Below are 21,901 nucleotides of genomic sequence, written 5' to 3'. Positions count from 1 at the left end.
TATGTAATAGGTTGGCTTCCATTTAGTGAATGACTATGTAGATTTTCAGTGTAACCAAAGGCACTACTGTGTGCTGAAACTTCTCCCCAGCGAATAAGGAAAAACAAATGCCTTTTACATAGTAGAAAAACAACTTTAAAGATATTCAGTTAAACACTTGATAAATACTTAGATACTGCATCATCCATTGTAAGCCAATTATGAAAGATTCGACGTTTTTAGTTTTAAAATTAGAACATGTACATTTTGCTCATGCAATTCTGTTCTGTTAATGCTAAAAATCATCACTCAGCTTAAAAGAGAAATCATCTACGGCTGTCCCATTGGTAAATTTTTTTTTTTTTTTTTTTTTTTTTTTGCGGTATGTGGGCCCCTCACTGTTGTGGCCTCTCCCTTTGCGGAGCACAGGCTCAGGACGCGCAGGCTCAGCGGCCATGGCTCACGGGCCCAGCCGCTCCGCGGCATGTGGGATCTTCCCCGACGGGGGCACGAACCCGTGTCCCCTGCATCGGCAGGCGGACTCTCAACCACTGCGCCACCAGGGAAGCCCCCATTGGTAATTTTTTTAAGAAATATAACTCCTCACTTAATATGTTTCAAATATTTTCTGATTAAAATGTCTAATTTTATAAATGGAAATTAGAGCCTCAAAATAATAATTATTTATCTAAGACTTTAGTATTAAATATATAGACTGAGCATTTATTTCATTTTATTTGGGATAACTGATAGGCCAGTCACTTGCCAACCACTTCAATATAATTTTCTGCACATAATAACTGGTGGAAGACACTGGGAATTTTAAAAAGATAATTTGAATATCAAGTCCAGTGAGGCCTGTCATTTCTCATTGCTTGGTTAAGTAAAACCCGCAAAAATACTTAACTATGAAATATCATATACTCTTTTATATCTATACTTCAGACATAATAAAGGCATCGAAAGAATGGTTATTAAACCTGGGGGTTTAATTTGTCTCAACTCATTCCTTTGTATTTACAGTTGAAAGAATATAATTAAAAATCAGGTTTGATATTTTATACTACTTTTACACACTTAGCTCCTCCAAAATAAAAATGATATACAATGTATACCACTTTTATTCAGCTCCTCACTGTGGTCTAGGAAATGGTGTTTGTTTTTTAGTATAAGCTTGAAAAATGGCTGTGACAAGTTTCCAATGCTGTTCACACACTGTTTTGAAAATTTTCTTTGAGGGTCTTGAAGTCAATATTTTTTCATTTGTTTCCAGCAAAGCTAGCCTTCCTTGCTACTGTGAAAATTACTTCCTTTTGCAGGTAGAATGGCAAAATCTGGATCATGAACATCAGAAGTTCACAAATTTCTAATTTACATTGAAAGGCCCTAAAACATCCTTTGTACATTTAAAAAGCTTTGTAATTCAAATAATATTTTTAGCAAAGTTAAAATATCACCCAAATTACTCTTGGAATGCTTGGGAAAGCGTTATGTGAAATTATACTGCAATGCTTAGGTACTTCATTGAATTTTGTTCTTAAGAGCCATCAATTTTTATAACTCTTCTGAATAATTTCTTATACTATCAAGCACTCTTATCAACAGATATTTATTGAACTAAAAATTTCTCTAAGTGTTGTATACAGTGCAAAATAAACAAGATACAGTTTTTACTTTTAGGAAACAGTGAAACCGATTACCCCTACAGAGTTTATGATTAACCTCTCTGTTCAAAACTTTATTCCCTTTCTTGTCTTGCCCCTGTTCACCTCAGGATTGAGGAGTATCAAAGAAAACGGGGGATTGAAACAAAGCAGCACCCAGTAGGGCCCTCCTGGGTACAAAAGCACCTCCATTTCTTGTTTGTTGAAAAAAGCTTTAGTCTCCTAGGCCTTCCCTGAGTTCCAAAGAGCAGACTCAAGCAGTTACTAATTAGGGAAGTGAGAGAATGCAAAAACAAAGGAAAAGCAAATAGTTCAGAAATAAAACAGAGTCCTAGTTCCTCCTCAAGGGATATACATAACAATCTGATGCATATCTTTGAGTTGGTCTGCAGAAACTAAGACCCCCACCCAGGTAAATGATGGTGATTCCATGCTGACCACAAGTATATAGACCCCAGACTGGTTGGAACAAGAAGGATGATGATTAAGATTCCCAAAGCATCACCCTGTTAGCTTACCACCAGCCAATCAGAAGAAAGTCAACAAGCTGCAACCCTCACCCCAAATGTTGCATTTAAAAACTCTTCCCCAGGGGCTTCCCTGGTGGCGCAGTGGTTGAGAGTCCACTTGCCGATGCAGGGGACACGGGCTCGTGCCCTGTTCCGGGAAGATCCCACATGCCGCGGAGCGGCTGGGCCCGTGAGCCATGGCCGCTGAGCCTGTGTGTCCGGAGCCTGTGCTCCACAGCGGGAGAGGCCACAACAGTGAGAGGCCTGCGTACCGGAAAAAAAACAACAACAACAACAAACTCTTCCCTGAAAGCCACTGGTGAGTTCAGGTCTTTTGAGCATGAGCTGCCCTTCTCCTTGCTTGGTGCTCTGCAAATAAATGCTGTACTTTCCTTTACCACACCTGGTGTCAGTAGATTGCCTTTGCTGTGTGGTGTGTGAGGGGACTCAAGTTCAGTTCAGTAACATTAGTTTTTATTTGGGGAGACACATTGAGTAGAAATAATTCTATTATAAAAGTGTTAAGTGTAAATCTGTATGGCACTACTCTAAGCTTAATAGTTTATAGAAGAGGAAGATCATTAAAGGCTGATATTTACGTAAACGTCTCCAGGGGGAGTTAAGGATCACAGTGGATTTGAAGAATGACTAGAACTTAAGCATAAAAGGAGAGATTATTATTATACTCCTTAGGTTTTCATCTACAAGAAAATGTCTTTTTCAACTTTAGAAAAAAATATTAGATTGTTAGAGAAGGGGAGCAGAATTTGCCACACCAAAATATGCTTCTTTGGCATAAGGATTATCTTGAGCTGGTTATTTATAAGAAACAGCAGACAAGGGAGAAGCTCTGAAAACCAAGAAGTTACCCTTTCGTAAGAGACATTTACATTTATAAGGGGAACCTCTATCTGTAAGAGTGTCTCCCTCACTGTACCAGGAAGAAGTTCCTCAATCTCTAGGAACTCTTATCAATGGAGAAGGCAAGACATAAATTTGCATAACAATCTTACACTTGTTTACTGTGCTTTTCCTGATAACCTCCCAGAACTGGCCTCCCTTCCTTCCATGTTAACATCTTCTTTTGTCTTTAGCTGGAGATGGTATCTAAGCTGTGGGTTTGGGCCATTTAAGAGAGGTATTCAGTTTTCCTGGGTATCTTCCATGTATACAGGAGGCAAACATGATATTAAACTTCTGTTTATCTTCTGTTAATTTGTCTTTTATTATGAGGCAGTGGGTCTCAGCAAAAACCTAGAAGGGTAGAGGGAAAATTATTTTTCCTCTCCCACACTAATGAGCATATATGTACATGAAAATAAAAAGTTTTTGAAAATTGGATGTATGTATAGGCTTTCAATAAACATTATAAAAATACAGATGGACCATTTGTAAATTGTGTCTGTTTTCTTATATTACCAGACTATATTTCAGTGGTCAAAGAATTGGCTGTGGAGTTAGATATTCATTTAAATCCTGGCTCTGGAATTTAACAGATATGTGATCTTGGGAAGTTATGGATCTCAGTTTCTTCATCTATAACGTGGGTATAATATCTAGAACTTACTCCATGAGTTTCTGAGTAAATTCTTTGCAAAACGTAGACATGTACTCTGTAGAACCACAGTAAATAGTCAACATATGTTAACTATTATCATTATTTATCATGTTCTATTTTCATGAATTCTGCTTTATTTCACAAAGGGTTTGAAATGGCAACAATATTACACAGAATAAAATAATAATATATAAATTGAGTAATTCTTTTAAAATTAAGTCAGATCATTTCAGTTCATCTACTCAAACCCTTCAATGGGTTTCCATCTTAATCAGAGTAAAAGCCAAATCTTTATAGGGACCTACAATGTGCTCTAACTTCTGGTTTGCTGTTAGTTTTGACCTCATCTCTTACTTACTCTCCCCAGAACTCACTCCAATTTAGCACCACTTGCCTAATCAATGTTTTCTAAGTGTGCCAGGAAAATTCTTAACTCATCTGCTTGACATAATCTTCCTCCAGCTGTCCACAGGGCTCCTCCCTCAACTTCCTTTTGTGAATCCTTCCCAGGCCAATGTGTTTAAAATTGAAAAACTCACTCCTGCTTGAGCACATTTTATCCTTTTACTCTATTTTAGTTTTCTCGATAGCACTTATCACTCTCTCTCTCCTCTCCTTCTTCTCCTCCTTCTCCTCCTTCTCCTTCTAATTACTTATTTCTTGTTTGATGTACCATTAGAAGATAAGTCCCATAAGGGCAGGAATTTGCGTTGTTATATCCACAGCACAAAGAGCAGTCTTAATGCTTAGTAAATGCTCAATAAATATTATTGCTGTTCCTGCAATTATTTGCAAATTTTGTGAAATGCCATTTTGTTTCAAATAAAGCTCTCTTCTCTTTGGATATTGCCTTTTGTTGCATAAATATCTTGCACATTTATTATCTCATTTAATCTTCACAGCCACCTGGTAAATTAGGTAGAGTAGGAATTAATGCTTATTTTCTCACATAATAGGAAACTGAGAAACTGAAAGGGGAAATGATTGGTGTAAAGTCACACCATTAGTAAGATGCAGAATTGGGATAAGAAGTTATTTCCTTGGCTAGGTTTCCTTCATATGCTGTTTCCAGAGTTTGACAGATGAAGGAAATGAAACTTATGATATATATCCATGCTGTTGAAGTTGATCTAATATTTTAGATTCACTGGGTATTAAATATTTCACGGTTTTCTTCAAGGATCATTCAGTCAGTTGCAGAACTCTATTTCTGGGAAGCTCATGAATTTTTTCACTCGTTGCCTGAGAATATTTTGTAGATTCATCTTCTTAAAGAAATGCACATCTGCGTAGCAATCAATGCTTATTGCCTGCCTAATATGCATAAGAAAATATGCTTGTTGCTGTATAGACTATTGCTGTTTCCTCTTTCTAGAACGTTCTTTCCCAACCTTAGTGCTTTATACTTATTTCTCATCACTTGGGTCCTTGCTCAAATGTCATCTTCTCAGAAAGGCCTTGATAGAATTCCTTATCAAAAAGACCCAACACTTTCTCCCATCCCACCTGCAATCTTTCTGTTAATTTCCTTAACATAATCTGTCACTTCCTAAAAGGGTGTTAGTTATTTATTTGTTAATTATTTTAAGACTTCCTTACTAGAATGTCAGCTTCATGAGGGCAAAGTTTTTTTGTTTTTTTGTTTTTTTTTTTTTTTTTGCTTGTGTCCCCAGCATATAGAACAGCGTCTGGCACGTAGTAAGAATTCAATAACGAATGGGAGTAGAATTTGTCACCCCAAAATATGCCTTTTCGGCATAACGATTATCTTGAGCTGGTTAATTTTAAGAAACATCAGACACAGGAAAAGTTCTGAAAACTTAGCAGAAGCTACCCTTTTGTAAGGGACATTATCCATTTACAAGGGAATCTCCATTTGTAAGAGTGTCTCCCTCAATGTACCAGGAAGAGAAGGATATCTCTAAATCTCTAGAAAGTTATCAGTGGAGAAGGCAGAGACTTAAATCTGCATAACAATCTTACCCTTATTTACTGTGCTTTTCCTGGTCACCTCCCATAACTGGCCTCCCCCACCAGCATCTTCTTTTGTCTTTAGCTGGAGATGGTATTTAAGCTGTTGGCTTGGGCCATTTTGGGGAGTTACTCATTTTTCCTGTGTATCCCCCAGGTATACAGGAGGTTCACATGTTATTAAGCCTCTGTTTGTTTTTCTCTTGTTAATCTGTCTTTTTTATTATTGGGGGAGGAAGGGTCTCAGCCAAGAACCTAGAAAATTATTTTTCTTCCCCTACAATAGAAACATGTTGATTGAAAGAATACTCATATTGCAATTTATGCTTCAAAACATTCCTTACAATTACAATTAAATAATAAATGTGGAGTTAATTCTGTATACTTTTATCCACTTTCCCACTGGAATATAAAATCCATGGGACATGAATTGTATCTTTCTTGTTCATTGCATCTGCACTAAATGGTTTGGAAACCACAAAATTTCTATTGCTTACTCTCAAGGAATCTAGAGATTTATTCTCTATATGGAAGAAAAATATGAGGAAATGAAATGAAAATATAAGAATTTAAATAACAGATCAAGGCAATATAAAAGTAAGGAACCTGATACATGCTAAGCACTCAAATTTGTTAATGTTAAGCTATTACAAATAGTATGAGATTAGATGACAAATAAATACTTAGCATATAGTCTTAGAAGTGTTACCAAAACAATGTAGGTTGAAGAGGTCAGAAAGGGCTCATGTAAGAGGCAGAGTTCAAGTATTTTAAAGGTAATGAATCTTACAAGGGAATAGAAAAGGCATTAGGAGAACATTTGCATAGATGCAGCTGAGGGTGGCCACTGCAGGGAAGTAGTAAGAAGAAAGGCTAAAAATTAGGTTGCCAGGGACTTGAAATACACTTTTAGAAGTCTGGACTAATAAAGTTAATTTATGTATCAGGACCCACAAAATGGAAGTTGCCCCAATGGCCTGGCCTACTTCACAAATCTAAACCTAAATCAGCCTGCATTTATGGGAATCACCTGTCAAGAAAACCTAACATTCACCAGTTATAATATTTCAACTCAGCTCCAGCTAGCTCACCTTACCTTAGAAAAGAGGATCTGCTCGTCTTCTAGAAAATCTCTGACCTTCTAGACAATCAGGCCCTATTTCCATGTTGCCTCTTCTAATGCTGTATAAACCTCACTTTTGCCCCAAATCCTTCAGAAACAGTGCTCTACTGAGGCACTGTACTCCCCCAATCCATGGATTTTTTTTCCCCCTTGAATAAAGGACATCGGACTCATTACTAAATTATTTTAGTTTTGTCATTTGACAGGACTTAATCATCTGGCAATGACTGGTGAGAGATCAAGAAAGACTTTTAAGCAAATTAGTGAAAATATAAAAGTGATATTTTAGAGATAATCAAGGAGGCACAGATAAATAAAATAGTAGAAACTGGAGGAAGGAAAATGAGATAGTAGACCAGTAATGATGGAAGTAGCAAATGCTTCCAATGGAAACTTAAAGGCAAGTGATGAGGTAAAACTCACATTTTTCCAATCAGAATTGCATCCCTAAAATATTTTCTGACTTGTGACACAAAGATGATAGCTGATCTGCTGTACTCAGAGCTAGGATATATCATTTGCTTCTTCTAAGTAAATCACATGTTTATGAAGGGGTTCAGAATGACACCCATCCCCCACCCCCTCCAAATGTGTTGCTGTGGCATGTGCACTATTTTGAGCTGAATGCAATCAAGACCCAGAAGACTCAAGAAAAACTTTTTCTCTTAACTACCTAAAAAAAATTTAGATAAAGGGCCTGACCCAGAAAGAGAGCTATTACCAAGAGATAATTTTTTTCTGAATGACCCATTTGTATGGCAGGGCAAATATCTAATTACCAAACATCTGCTCTTCTTATCTTCCTGTGAATCACCCTCCTCCCCTTTAAAGCCCCAGGCCCCTACCCCATTCCTTTGTGCAAGATGGCATATAAGTCTTAATTGCCCGGGTTATTCTTGGGTTTCATTGTCTTTGTGGAGCCCCTATATGTACATAATTAAATTTGGTTTTTTCCCTGTTAATCTGTTTTACAGCAATTTGATTATTAGACCAGCCAGGGAGCTTAGAAGGGTAGAGGAAAAAGTTTTCCTCCCTAACATTTAGATATTTCCAAACTATTACATCCTATAAATTGCCCAGGATTATCTAAATGTTTCTCTTAAGAAACAAGTGCAGATATCAGAGCAACCACATCATTTATTAGAAATACAGTTTTTGTTTACGTGTTTCTGGTCAGCAGCACTTATTTTTCAAAGGCATGGTGGGCACTGATCATCTGCTTAGCTGTTTAGAACAAATGCTCTTGTTCCTACCTTTAGAAGTGTAAATTCCCTGTATGATGCGTGTGCAACTAGAGTTAATTGGTCTTGTATCTGAAGACCAAAGGGAAAATTATTCCTAAAGAATGAATAAACCTTGGGCTTCCCTGGTGGTGCAGTAGTTAAGAATCTTCCTGCTAATGCAAGGGACACGGGTTCGAGCCCTGGTCCGGGAAGATCCCACATGCCACGGAGCAACTAAGCCCGTGCGCCACAAAGACTGAGCCTGCGCTCTAGAGCCCAGGACCACAACTACTGAAGCCCGCGCGCCTAGAGCCCGTGCTCCGCAACGAGAAGCCACCGCAGTGAAAAGCTCACGCACCGCAACTAGAGAAGAGTAGCCCCCGCTCGCCGCAACTAGAGAAAGCCCGTGTGCAGCAATGAAGACCCAAAGCAGCCAAAAATAAATTAATTAATCAATTAAAAAAGAATGAATAAACCTGTATACATTCATGACCACTATCATCCTTTTTTAAAGCAAAAAAAAAAAAAATCAATCTTAGATGATGTAACTTACAAATATACTAGACTGTCTGCAAAAAAGAAAAGAAGCATTTAACCTCTCTCAGAGCAAAAAAGAGATATACTGGGAGGTCAAATGAAAGGGCTTGTTCAGATCCATTCAATTCTTTAAAAGATATCTTTTAGTTATAATTGATGATATGAAATAATATATTTCATTGAAGGGGAAAAATTTAGGAAAAAGTTATCTCAAGTACTCTTCTAATTTATGTTAAAACTGGACCCATGAATCTAAAGGTATTAATTAAGTTGTAATTTTTCCAGAAATTGTTTGAGGTCATGTTACATTGTAAACCATAGACTAATTCAGCCTGGTTAGGGTATGATACTAAATGCCAATGGAACAAAAGGATGATTCACTGCTTGAGGTAATTCCACAGGAAGGACACTGCAGTTTACCCTGAAGTAATGTACTACAATGCCTTTTTTTATTAAATGGTTGCATCTCTGCTTGCTCAAAGGTAAAACATCCCCATGACCATGATTATTTTGAGTAGCTTTGTGAAAATGCTCTTTTGGAAGGAAAAGGAAAATTTTCACACTGACAATAATGTTACTACATTAAAAGCAGTGGCTTTTTACTAACTGTGAAACTGAAAGCAGATTCCAGTTGCTTTTAATTATTAAAATTATAATAATTTGATTTTTAAAAATTACTTTTTTGTTTTGAAATAAAAATAATTATTATTGTTAGTTATTATTTTAGGAACATAGTTGAAAGTTATTCTGCTTTCTGAACTTACTGAAAATTAATGAAACTTCACTCCAGGAGGTCAAGGGATAGCAAAGTTATCTTAGGAAAGAGGAAAGTGCTAGAAGAAATCAGATCTCCTTCTGATTTTCACCTGCTTATTCTTACCCCAGCCCACAATATTTGCTACTGGGTAACCAGTCCCTTGTTGCTCTGAACATTGTCTAAAACTAGAGGGGTTTTTTTTGGCCGCGCTGGGTGGCTTGTGGGATTTTAGTTTTTAGTTCCCGAACCAGGGATCAAACCTGGGTCCCTTGCAGTGAGAGCACAGAGTCCTAAATACTGGACCGTCAGGGAATTCTCTAAAACTAGTTAAATGGATTAATTTAAAACTTAAATTTATTTTATCATCTCAAGTCTGAGAAGAAAATGAATGAGAAAGGAAAAGTTTTGACATTTTTTCTTGGTGCCAGATTAGTATTGCTTTGAAGATTGTGATTTTAGCGCTAACAAACCACACACATATTGGAATAAATCTTCATATTTATTCCAAGAGATAATAGTTTTTTATAGCTATATAAATCCGCTAGGCCAGCCTATTTCAATTATGCTTTCCAATTTTTGAGCCATTTCTTCTGCTTGTGTGGGTAGGTGATTCAACAGAGGCCAAGACATTTCTCATTACTTAAGAACACTTTCTCTACCTTATTAGGTTACAAACGATAAGGGAATTTTCATGAATGTGTAACACCGTATATAATATTACAGGAAATTGCAGGAAGTCTTACACAGCTGTTCACGAGCCCTATGATTCAAGGTATCGCTCTCAGAAAGGGGAAAGAAATTTTTGTGGAATGTTCAGTGCATTCCACAATAGCTGGATGAATCATTTCCTGTTGGCTTCCAAGACAGCTAGGACCCTTTATTTCCTGAAACATAATTAGGACATGGTTTTTGAGTGTGCTTAAGAAAGGTACAAGAAATAATATTAAGCAAGTTTGCTTAATTAACTTTATATATATATATATATATATATATATATTTTTTTTTTTTTTTTTTTTTTGCGGTACGCGGGCCTCTCACTGTTGTGGCCTCTCCCGTTGCGGAGCACAGGCTCCGGACGCGCAGGCTCAGCGGCCATGGCTCATGGGCCCAGCTGCTCCGCGGCATGTGGGATCCTCCTGGACCGGGGCACGAACCTGTGTCCCCTGCATCGGCAGGCGGACTCTCAACCACTGCACCATCAGGGAAGCCCGTATATATTTTTTATATAATTCAATCTACATTCAATAACTTCCTTCCTTCTCCCTCCCTCCCCCAGAACACAGATACTAAAAGCGGATATTTCTGTGCAACTGTTTATAGACTTTTAAGTATTTTGAAGAACTAGGTTACAGTTAATTATGATATAATATGTTTCCTCTTATCTTTTCTATACTATGGTTTGTGAAATTAAATAAATATCCATTTTAAATTTATTGACTGCTGGGAAGCTCAACGGTATATTTCAGTTTCATCTGTGGTAAACATGCAGGAATCAAATATTTTTTAATTACTTTTTAATTACTTTTTATTGAGATATAATTTCCATACAATAAAGTACACAAACCTTAAGTGTACAAATTGATGAATTTTTATGTTATGTGAGTTTTTATGCCCACAAATTCACCACCCAGTTCAAAATAGAAAATATTTGCAGAACCCCAGAATGTTGCCTCCATATCTTTTCCCTGTCAGGAACCCAGAAAAGGTAACCACTACTCTGACCCCTATATAATGTGAAATTTTGTATGGGACTTATGTCATACTATATGAATTATTCTTGTTTATGTTTTGACTTTTTCTTTACCTACCTCTAAATTACATGTTCTTGATTTCTTTTATTTATACCTATAGGACATCTTGAATTCTTAACTTGGACCAAGATGGATCATAAAATATACTTACACAAGTGTTGAATAATTTGCAAAACTACTAAGGAAGTGAGACTTGAATGAGAATGTAGGAAGTTGGGAGTACAATTACTGATACACTTCCACCACTTCTGATTTTAAATAATAAAACTGAAATACTAATATAATCTTGCCCTTTAAATTTCAAAAGACAACATTTTACCCAACCTCCAGCCTTCATTCTCCTTAAAAGAGAAGTACCATTAGACTCAATATGTACATCAAAAATATGATTCTGTAACCAACAGTACCTTTGATTAGACAATAAATCATTAACAATAACTCATGCAAGGGACTTCTACTTCCAGCCAGGATGGAGTAACAGACTGGGTTTACCTGAAATAATGAAATATCAGGCAATCTATTGGAAATAACCAATATATTGGAAGAATCCAAAAATGGAAAATTTTGGAAATAACAGAAAAATGCGAAATAACGAAAACATAGCATAGGGAAAGGAACCTAGGTGGAGCCCAGCAGACTTCCTGAATTGAGGACACAGAAATGAGAATCTGGGGAAACCAAAGCAGCTAGAGTTCATAGGACAGATTACATGAGACTGGAGAGAGAAAGAGAGAAGTCTGAAGTTCCACAGAAGGGCCTTCTTGAGTATTTAGCTAAGTACTGATGTGCACACGTGTTAAGAAACTATACAAGGCCCTACATACTTTGTGGCTCTCTTTGCTCTGTTCTGGGCCTCTGGAAGATTCTCCTCACAGACTAAATTACCTAGTTTTCTTTGTCTTTGTCTTTTGGTTACATTTAGACAATGACTCCCTACTAGGCCCTTGTTATTCCAAGTGTGACCCCTGGACCAGCAGCATCAGCATCACTTGGGAACTTGTTAGAAACAGAATCTCTGGCTTGCTCCAGGCTTTCAGAATCAGAATCTGCATTTAAACAGGATCCTCAGGTGTCTCATATGCATATTATCTTTAATATGCACTCCCTTTTCCAAGGCTCAAGCTTTCAGCAAGTTAAGATAACACCTTTTTAAGACTTCCCTGGCAGTGCGGTGGTTAAGACTCTGCACTTCCACTGGAGGGGGCATGGGTTTGATCCCTGGTGCGAAACTAAGATCCCACATGCTGTGGGGTGTGGCCAAAACAAAAAAAAGATAACACGTTTTCTTCCTCTTGCCTCTTCTGGCCCAATGGCCATAATGGTTTTCTATTGTCACTAGACCCTTGTTAGATCCCTTGACTCTGTTCACATCTCTGAAAATAGACCCTTTTAAAATCTATTTTCCAGTTAAACACTTTTGACTATATAATCTGTTTCCTGACATACATTAATGATGCAGTAATATATTAACTATCTTGATATATCTATATATCTATATTGATAACTGTATACATACTACATCTCTAGATCTTTCTCTGTCTCTACCTCTATTGTCTTTATTTCTATCTCTTCCTAAAATTCCAAACAGTCTTCATGCTTTAAAGCAGTACATGGTATTTTGTAGTACCTTTTTCTTGGCTACAGCTCAATGATATCAAATTATGTATATAACAATTTCCCAACAAAGCAAATTCAGAGTTTATGAAGAAAAATCTACTATTCCTAGTTCATTGTGAACTTTTGTGACTCTGGGGAGGAAAGCACTGACATAATTTTGCTTGTATGCTACTGTGGTGAGTAGTCTAAATTGGTCCCCAATAATCCCTGGCTCCTGGTATTTACAGTCCTGTGTAATCCTCTCCCCTTGAGACTGTGTTAGACTTACTGACTCACTTCTAATAAAGAGAGTATGGAAGAAGTGATGAGATGTGACTTCTGATGTTAGGTTATAAAAAGATAGTGGCTTCTGATTTGGGTGCTCTATCTTACTTTCTCTTGCATTATCCTGGAGGAAGCCAGCTACCATGTTGAGAGGAAGTCCTACGGGGAGGCCTACCTGCAAAGGGACTGAGGCCTACCAACATCTACAGGAGTGTAGATCCCCACCCTCACATCTTTTAATCCTGGAGATGAGCAGCCCCAGCCAAAGGGACAAAAACTTAACTGTAGTCTCACAAGAGACCTTCAGCCAGAGGCTACCAGCTAAACTCCTTTCACATTCCTGACCCACGGAAACTGAGATGATAAATTTTGTTGTTTTCAGCTGCTAAATTTTGGAGTAATTTGTTACATGATAATAGATAACTAACATAGCTAGATTCTTTTAAAGCATAAAAATAACTTAGAATTTTGTTTCTTAAGAACAAGATATTTTATTTAGTGATTTTTTTCTTTCAAAACTTACAGATTTCTAAACATTAATTTTGAAATATATTTGAGGTCACTTTTTAACCCAAATCAAGTTTTTCAATAAACTAAAGTGCTAGATGTGAGAATTTAAATAGAAATAGTTTAAGAAGGTGAAAACTAGCATAGTTTTAGTAAAGATAAGAGTCTTCCAGAGAAAATGTTAATTTAACTGAAAGCAGTACATCTCTCTAGGGAAATAGGGAATGACATGTGTGTCATATAAGTACAGAGAATGGAATTTTATAAACTGATTTTTCACAGAGATGCTAAGATACACCTTTTGTACTCCTTTTTAAAAAAACAGTTTGAGGGGAAAATATGTATGAAAACATAAAGAGAAAGCAAAAAAAAAAAGAATGATAATAATGAGTCAACAAATATATGTGGTTGCAAAAATAGCACAGCCATTCTTTTTTTTTACATGCAGGCTCAGCGGCCACGGCTCACGGGCCCAGCTGCTCTGCGGCATGTTGTGACCTTCCCAGACTGGGGCACGAATCCGTGTCCCCTGCATCAGCAGGCGGACTCTCAACCACTGAGCCACCAGGGAAGCCCCCCATAATCATGTTCTTTTAAAGAGCGAGAGAGACTGTGGACATTTAGAGGTCTGGATTCCAATGTAAATAAATGTTATTATCTTGATGAAATCTCTTGGTTTCTTTTCTTCTGGATGTATAGAATTGTAAACTGGTATACCTCATAACCACGGTATTAAAAATAAAGTCTTTGTGCTAAGTACTATCATGAGGACAAGTAATACCCCCTCTGGGCCCAATGGCTAGAATAAGACATATGAGGAGAAAGGAAAAGAGGTAAGAAAAGGCTTTGGGGAACAGAGTTGGTTAGAGGCTAGAACAGAGGTTCTCAAAGTTGAGGAGTCATCAGAATCACCTACATAGCTCAGTGTTAAGCTTTATACTTGCAAATTTCTGATGCAGTATGTCTGAAATGGGGGCCCCAAATTTTTATGCCTAACAAAATTTCTAGGTGATGTTGATGCTACTAATGTGGGAACCATAGTTCTCTAACCACTAGAGTAGGGTGTGAGACTTGATGATATTTTAATTTAATCAGTGTTCTCTAAGTTTTATTTGTAGTACTCCTATTTTAAATTCTCAGTGATGGCACAAATATTAATTATGCCTGGTAGTTATTGATCTTTCCTCTTCCTCCATCTATTTGGAGGAAAAACTAAAGAGGGAGAAGAGATTGTATAAATCAGATATTGGGTGTTGGTTAATTTTTTAATGTCTCATTTTGTGAAGTTAGGAAATATTTTTGGTTAGCAGGAAAATCTTGATCAGTTACTGCTGCAGATTAAGGGCTCTTTTAAGGAAACTCCTTGATGAAAACTGTTCAGAAAATTACTCCATCATGGAATGGCCTGCTGGAGGCTCTGCCCAGTCAATTGAATATAATTGTGGTACAGGAAAAGACAGCTGTAAGCTTGACCTATCAGTACCATCTGTAGAGAAAGGAAAGGAACCAACATTTATTGAACAGTATGTAAAGATTTTATGAATTTAGTTATACTACTGTTACATATAATTTTTAAATCTTATTTATACTGGGTTTATAGAGTTTAAATAAAATCAATAACGTATATATATATTTGTCTCTCTCTGTGTGTGTGTGTGTGTGTGTGTGTGTGTGTGTGATACTATTAAGCTCTGAACTTAGGTATTTCTTGGCCTAGTATAAGTAATCAGCATTGGATGCAAGAATATTTTAAAAAATCAGGTCTCTTTGCAACATTTTCTAAAAAATATAAGATAACTCACGTTTACTGTAGGTAGTTAGATTTCTTTGTCCTCAGTGTACTTTTGTTAGAATAGTATTATCTACATGACTTTAGGAAAATCATATACTGTAGATTCACAACTGATTTTTTTAATGCCTTTCCATATAGATTTGTTAATAGTAACAATACTGTCATTGAAAACATTTTGATTTTCACAGGAATTATTTTAATGCCTTTTAAAATAATAATTGGTTTATTAATATTAGATATTTGATATATGCTCAAAAATAATTCCAACATTGGATGTGTTGGGGAGGAAGAAATTTTTCCTCTACGCTTCTAAGTTCTTCTGTCTGGTATAAGAATAAAATTGACATGAGATAGATTAACAGGAGAAAATCAAACAAAGTTTAATAGCATGTATACATGGGAGAGACCCAGGAAAACTGAGTAACTTGACAAAATTGTTGAAGCCCTCTTGTTACACACCATCTTCAGCTAAAGACAAAAGAGGATGTTAGGGGTAGCAGTTTGGAACTTCAAAGGGGAAGAAGGCAATTCACGTGGAGATTGCAAGTTTGCTGGGCCACACAGAGACAATGGGACACAGAGTGGACTCTGATCTCTAAGCCCTAACCAGTCTCCCCCACCACACCTGGCCCGTATTCTTTGCAGGCATCTCTGGTGATGGCTCTATTCCTGGAAGGGGACTTTTATCTAAATTCTTTTAGGCAGTTAAAGGGGAGGTAACAAGGAAAACTTTCCAAGTCTTCTGTTTCTTAAAAATAATCAGCCTAAATTAATCTTCATGCCAAAGAGACACATTATGTGGTGGCAGAACTTGCTCCCCTACAAGAGTCTAAGTTCTCTTTTTTGTCTTAATTGTGGATAACCCATTGTCCCAACTTCCTCCCTCCCTCCCTTCCTTCCTTCCTCCCTCGCTCCCTCCCTCCCTTTCTCTGTCTCTTTCTTTCTTTTTTAATTGAGGTATAACTGACATATAACGTATTAGTTTCAGGTCAGCATCATTTGAACACACTGTCCTTTCCTCATTGCATTGCATTGGTATCTTTGTTGAAAATCAATTGGCCACAAATGTAAATCTTTATTTCTGGACTCTTAATTCTGTTCCATTGGTCTATTTGCTTATTCTTGAACTAATAACAAACCACCTTGATTACTAGGCTTTATATTAAGTTTTGAAATCAAATAGTGTTTTGTTCTTTTTCAGTTGTTTTGGCTATTCTAGATCTTTTACTTTTCCATACCAATTTTAGGATCAACTTGCCAGCTTCCGCAAAAAAGCCTGCTGGGATTTTAAGAGGAATTGCCAGGAATTAATAGATCAATTTGGGCAGAATTACCATCTTGACAACATTGAGTTTTCCAATTTGTGACCACCTCCATTATTTAGATGTTCTTTAACGTATCTCAAAAATATTTTATAGTCTTCAATACACAAATCTTACACCTCTTTTGGTAAATTTACTTCTAAGTTTTTCATCCTTTTTGTTACTACTGTGAATGAAATTGTTTCTTCATTTTATTTTCAGAGTGATTATTGCTAAAATAGAGATATACAATTGATTTTCATAGTTTCATCTTGCATGCTCTGTGGGGGAGGAAAATAATTTTCCCTCTATACTTCTAGGTTCTTATCTGAGACCCCCTGTAATAAAAAAGATAGATTAACAGGAAAAAAACACACAAAAGTTTAACAACATGCATACCTTCTGTATACATGGGAGATACTCAGGAAAACCGAGTGTGTTTGAAATGGCCTTAGCCACAACCTTAAATAGCATCTCCAGCTAAAGACAAATGAAGATGTTGGCAAGGAAGGAAGCCAGTTATGTGAGGTTACCAGGCAAAGCACAGTAAACAAGAGTAAGGTTGGTATGCACAGTTAAGTCCATGTCTTCTCCATTGATAAGAGTTTCTAGACATTTAGAGTCATTCTTGTCTTCCTGGTACAGAGAGGGAGACAACCTTACAATTGGAGATTCCTCTTATAAATGTAAATGCACCTTAAAAAGGGTAACTTCTACTTGCTTTTTCGAGCTTTTCCTGTGTCTGCTGTTTCTTCAAAAGTAACCAGCTCAAGATAATCCTTATGCCAAAGATGTATTTTAGGGTGGCAAACTCTGCTCTCGATCAAAGAGAAATGGCTTATGATCTGCCAGCACAGATATTTTCCTTTAGCTCTGTTCCCCTGTGGTTCTGTATTCTCATATTATGGCCCCTGCAGGGACCTCCTCAACATTTCCTGTGACCCTAGATCTCAGTGTGTTCTAACCAAAGGATTATTGGTTATGTCTCTCAGGATTTTGGTCCTTGACTTTTAACAGGTGGCAGTACTGTTTCAGTTCTGACTTCTCATTCTTGGTCACATGGGGCTGAGGAAATTATTTGTCATATTGTTTATTGTCCATTTTATTCTTTACATTTATCTTATGAAGAGATTTGAGAGAGGACATGTATCAAAATTCTCCTACTTTATTATATCCAACCAGAAGTCTTAAAGTGTGTTCTATTTTCACACTTGTTCCCTAAACTACTCCCATCAGTAAATTGGGAAATAAAGAAGAGAGATTAAATTGTTAACCGAAGGTAATACAGTTAACCATGCAGAAGAAAAAAAACTCCACCTGCTTAAAGGTCATTCTTGGCCAGCCTACTCATTAATTTATGATCTTGGAACTTAATTTTTATAGAAATGATTTCCCCAACCTGAAAAGGAAAGTAAAGCAGGAAAAGATGTTTAGTATCAGAAAATATTTTTCCAACCGCCAAGAGAAGCTGGAAATAATGAGCCAAAAAGAACTAGTTAATATAAGTTATATCAAAGTTAAGTCAGCTTTAAAACTTAAATTTCATTTCTAGTCTTTTTTCCACACAACACATATACTACTTAAACTGCTGGATGCTTAGCCTAACTGTCCATTTAAAGTTGCTGCTCTTTTCTTAGATGTGTCTTCACAATCTTAAGAAATAGCCCAGAAGGGGTAGCTAAAGTATTATAGCTCCAAAGCAATCAATAGGCTTTAGCACCTCAACTATCTTTTCTGGTTAAATTGTATTGCAATGCTTTTTAAACAACTGGTTGCCTCAGTAACCTTAGTAATCTGCCTTTTGAGAATCACATGATTCTTTTTTCACACCATTCTTCTGGTGAATTTATTGTTCCTATAGAAATGAGAGAGCGGAGGGAAGCTGGGGCTAAATGCTATGATTTTATATTCTCACTTGGTGGTTCCAAGTGAGACTAAAGGAAATTATCTTCTACTATGTAGAGTTTGTTTTTTGGGAAAGGAGAAGGCAGCCCTTATATTCACACAGCTGCAGCCTATTAAAATCGAACAGAATGCAATCAAAATAAATTCTGACATCAGAACATAACAACACTTTTAAGTTCTTTTTTGGCTGTGCCTACTCATACACAACTGTTGGAAAATCAAGCATGAACTAAATTGCTCAAATCAATGGTTAGTTGTAAAACAACATGCGAGTAATCGATTGACTGTATTCTACTATTGATTCAAAGTGACTTGTGTACATTGGCCTAGACTTTAATAATAATACATAGAAAACAGACAGGATTCCCAGGCATTCAGAGTAGGTAGCTTTTTGTTTTTTGTTTTTTTTGGCGTTACGCGGGCCCCTCACTGCTGTGGCCCCTCCCGTTGCGGAGCACAGGCTCCAGACGCGCAGGCTCAGCGGCCATGGCTCACGGGCCCAGCCGCTTCGCGGCATATGGGATCCTCCCGGACCGGGGCACTAACCCGCGTCCCCTGCATCGGCAGGCGGACTCTCAACCACTGCGCCACCAGGGAAGCCCAAGAGTAGGTAGTTTTTAAATGAATTTTTAAAAACCTAAGGAATTTCCCATAATAACTTTTATCCAGATGCTGCTTCACAAGTGAATCTCTCGCTCTCTTTCTTTGTCTCTCTTTCAAAAGGTTTATACAGCTATGTTTTTTTTGTTCCTCAAAATTTTTATGTTTAAATTCAGGTAGCTATCTTCAAGGAATTTAAAACTAAAGCTTTTTTTTTATTGCCATATCGAAGCATGCAGCCCCAACAAGTTACAAGTAAAGTGTTACTATAGAGTGTACATATGCAGTGTTCCCGAATGGAAAATGTCAGTATATCATAAGACATTCAGGCAGTTGGATGTTTTGGTGATATGAGATATACCCTATTTTACCTTAACTTATTTTTCCCCTCCATTCTCTCAACCCATACACAATCATAATGGGAAACAGAAAAATCTATTTCACATTCCAGTTATAGTAATGCATATTTCCATTTTGACATGTCTCTTGAGTGGATGGTATAGAGATCATTTCCACTTTTATTTTGAACAAACTATAGGTCCCAAATAAACTTTTGTATTATACTTAGAAAATTAAAATCATGTTTCATTTGGACTTGTGTACAAAGACTCACTTGAATTTTTCCATAGATATTTAACTAATTATATTTTCATAAGTTGATTTCACATCTTTAGGTTAGAAGTTTAATGTGAAAGCATGACCAATATAAAATTTGGAAGATATGCACATTTACACTGAAAGCTTTGTTTTGAAATTCATTGGTAAGATGAAGGGAGGGAAAGAGAGAGACAATCAAGATAAATACATGTCATACTAAAACAGTTAAAAAATAGTGGTACAGGGCTTCCCTGGTGGCGCAGTGGTTAAGAGTCCGCCTGCCGATGCAGGGGAGACGTGGGTTCGTGCCCCGGTCCGGGAGGATCCCACGTGCCGCGGAGCGGCTGGGACCGTGAGCCATGGCCGCTGAGCCTGCGCGTCCGGAGCCTGTGCTCCCCAACGGGAGGGGCCACGACAGTGAGAGGCCCGCGTACCGTGAAAAAAAAAAAAAAAAAAATAGTGGTACACATTATTGATACTGATCAATTTTCATTTTATAAAGTCATAATACAGGACTTTTTCCAACTATTAACAAAAGTGTTTGTTTTCATTAATTTATTATTTTATTACTAATGTTGAGAAGTGTAACTATTGAGATTGGATTTTTATTTTTAATATTTTAGTAACCCTTCACTTTATAACTTTTCTTTCTTTTTCCTTCTTTTTGAATGGTACATCCACCCTTTGATTGGAACTCTACAGTTTTCTATTATTGCAAGCTTTCATGTATTCAAAATTTTAATAAACATTTGTAATTCTAAAATTTTCTATTACTACAAGTTGTTTTTGTGTGTGAAATCTATTCATGATTGATTCTTTTATTTATTTATTTATTTTATTTATGTATTTTTGGCTGCGCTCGGGCTGTCTCCTGTTACAGCAAGCAGGGGCCACTCTTCGTTGCGGTGTGTGGGCCTCTCATTACAGTGGCTTCTCTTGCTGCGGAGCATGGGCTCCAGGTGCATGGGCTTCAATAGTGGCATGCAGGCTCTAGAGCGCAGGCTCAGTAGTCGTGACACATGGGCTTAGTTGCTCCGTGGCATGTGGGATCTTCCTGGTCCAAGGCTTGAATGCGTGTCCCTTGCATTGGCAGGCGGATTCTTAACCACTGTGCCACCAGGGAAACCCTCATAATTGTCTTATTTAGATCATACTCAGTTGTAAGCAATAAATGTTCATTTTAAAATAGGGGCATGGGCTTCCCTGGTGGCGCAGTGGTTAAGAATCCGCCTGCCAGTGCAGGAGAGATGGGTTCGAGCCCTGGTCTGGGAAGATCCCACATGCCACGGAGCAACTAAGCCTGTGCATCACAACTACTGAGCCTACGCTCTAGAGCCCATGTGCCACAACTACTGAGCCTGCATGCCACAACTACTGAAACCCACGTGCCTAGAGCCCATGCTCCACAACAAGAGAAGCACCACAATGAGAAGGCCAAGCACTGCAACGAAGAGTATCCTCTGCTTGACGTAACTAAAGCCCATGTGCAGCAATGAAGACCCAATGCAGCCAAAAATAAATAAATAAGTAAATTAAAAAAAAACAGGGGCAAAACAATGACATCAATTAATATTACCTACTAAGAGATAATAGCTGGCACTTCCCTGGTGGTTTATCCTAAACCAGATAAATAAATTAAAAAAGAAGACCCCACACATACTTACATCATAGTGAAACTTCAGAATTACAAAGGCAAATGTGATATAGTAAAATAATGTAGAATAAAAGATTGCCTTCAAATGAACAGCAGTTTCACTCATGGCTGATTTCTCAACAGTGACTAAAGTCAGAAAAGATTATAATAATACTATCACTGATTAAAAGATGGTGAGTTCGAGTCCTGGCCCATGAGTTCAAGTCCCAGTTGCACACCTGGTCTCAGGACTTAATGAAGCTCAGGTTCTTTATGTTTCAGCACAGAAGGATTCAGTGAGAGGCAAAGTGATAGAAAAGAAGTGGATTTATTTAGAGAGATATACATTCTGTAGACAGAATGTGGTCCTTCTCAAAAGGCAAGAGTGGCCCCAGAATATGGGGTTATCTTGGAAAGTGAGAGTGTCCCTGGAAGAAACACACTCCACAGACAGAGTGTGGGCCATCTCAGAAGGTGAGAGGCCCCAAATATGGGGTGGTTAGTTTTTATGGACTGGGTAATTTCATAGGCTAATGAGTGGGAGGGTTATTCCAAGTATTTTGGGGAAGAAGCAGGGATTTCTGGGAATTGGGCCCCCGCCCACTTTTTGGCT

This window comes from Grampus griseus (genome assembly GCF_964374135.1).
Source record: "Grampus griseus genome assembly, chromosome: X".
NCBI lineage: Eukaryota > Metazoa > Chordata > Mammalia > Artiodactyla > Delphinidae > Grampus > Grampus griseus.
This window is presented reverse-complemented; position numbering follows the sequence as displayed.